Genomic DNA, 1,850 nt, shown 5'->3' with positions numbered 1-1,850 from the left:
TATAATTTTTATTATGATTTGGGTGAAAGTTTACAGAGCAAATTCATTTTCCATACAGAAGCTCATATACATTTTGTTTTGTGACATTGGCTGCAATTCCCCACAATCTAACAGCTATGTTTCCACTTCCTCCCCATAGTTACCACTTCCCTGTGTTCCTCCCTCCTATGCTCCTCCTGAGCTATCCCCATGTGCCAACACTGCACTTTTGTTCTCCCATGACTGATTGATTGATTGTTACAAGGAGTATATCTACATGATGTAAATGTTCACCCTATATGCCTATCTATTGTTTGGCTAGAAGTCACAGGAGTGAGTTCAGTTCTAGACCTGAAGGGTAACTAAGGGACACAGTCTCAGGGGGTCTTACCAGGCTCTATCAGACCAACAAAAACTGTTTTTTCCCCCCACATTGTTCTCCCACTATATCCAGGATCTCCTGCACAGATCCCCCTCCCAGTGGTTGACACTGGTAGCCAGGCACCATCTAATTCTGATCTCATGGTCATATAGGCTGTGGATCACATGGTCTGCTAGTCCCTTGCACTAATTGTTTCCATGTGTCTTTGGTTTTCTTCATTCTTCTTTGCTCTGGATGAGGAGAGAGCCATCATTGCATTGCATCTAGATGGCTGCTTTCAAGAAAGACCTCAGTCACTACTCACCAAAGTAAGATGTAGAACAATATTTTTGTTAGTATGTTATGCCAGTTGAACAATTGATGTCCCCTGTGACCATGGTCCCAAGCCCACAGGTCCAACTACTTACTCCCTCTGAGTAGATGGCTGTGCCAAAAAGCCACCACAACCTTGCCCCTTTTGAGTTCTACTACACACCCAGTCATTCTTACAGCACATACAAATATTCATGTAGAAACATTGTCTGCCAACCCTGTGCATACTCATAGGCAAACTCTTCCCTGCCTAGACATACCTGATCATTCAGCCTGTCCACCCATCTATACATTCATAGATAAATAGTTTCCATCACTGACAATGCAGTACTGTGCATGCAAAAGGGTTCATTTTTGTTGTCTGTACTCCCATGTACTTCTCTATGTCTTCCTCTTTCTCAGTGCAACAGTATTGATTACTCACATTTGGTACATTGCCCTTCTCTTCACCCAAATCAATAGTTGTCTCTACCTATCTAAGAGTTTTACCTCTCCTCCCCTCCTATCCTTGGTAACCAACAAAGAAATTCTCCTTCCATGCATAAATTTTTCCTTGACATTTTACAATAGTGAACTAATCCAATAATTTGTCCTTTTGTCATTGACTTATTTACTCAGCATAATGTCCTCCAAGTCCATCCATATTATGTGGTGTTTGCTGATTTTACATTATTCTTTAGTGTTTCATAATATTCCATTGTGTGTATGTAGTATTGTTTGTTCCATTCTACTGTTGATGGGTCCTTAGGTTGTTTCCATTTCTTTGCTACTGTGAATAGTGCTTCTATGAACATAGATGTGCATATATCTGTTCTTGTCCTGCTTCTCACTTCTTTATAGTGATGGGATTGCTGGATCAAATGGTATATCTAATGCCAAATTTTTAAGGAATTGGCATATTGTTTTCCAGAGTGGTTGAATCATTTGTACAGTCACAACAGCAGGGTATGAGAGTCCCAATATCTTTACAACCTCACCAGCAGTTGTTATTTCCTGTGTTGTCGGCCTTTGCTATTAGTGCTAGGGTGAGACGGTATCTCATTGTTTTGATTTGCATCTCATTAATGGCTAATGATGGTGAACATTTCTTCATGTGTTCATTGGTGAAGAGATAATAAACCTCACAATAATTTACACTCAGCCAAAATGGAATGTTACAAAAAAAAAAAAAAAAAAA

Source organism: Orycteropus afer, unplaced genomic scaffold, assembly GCF_000298275.1.
Source record: "Orycteropus afer afer isolate SDZICR_OR568_19922 unplaced genomic scaffold, OryAfe1.0 scaffold00858, whole genome shotgun sequence".
Lineage (NCBI taxonomy): Eukaryota > Metazoa > Chordata > Mammalia > Tubulidentata > Orycteropodidae > Orycteropus > Orycteropus afer.
Note: the sequence above shows the minus strand (reverse complement) of the source record.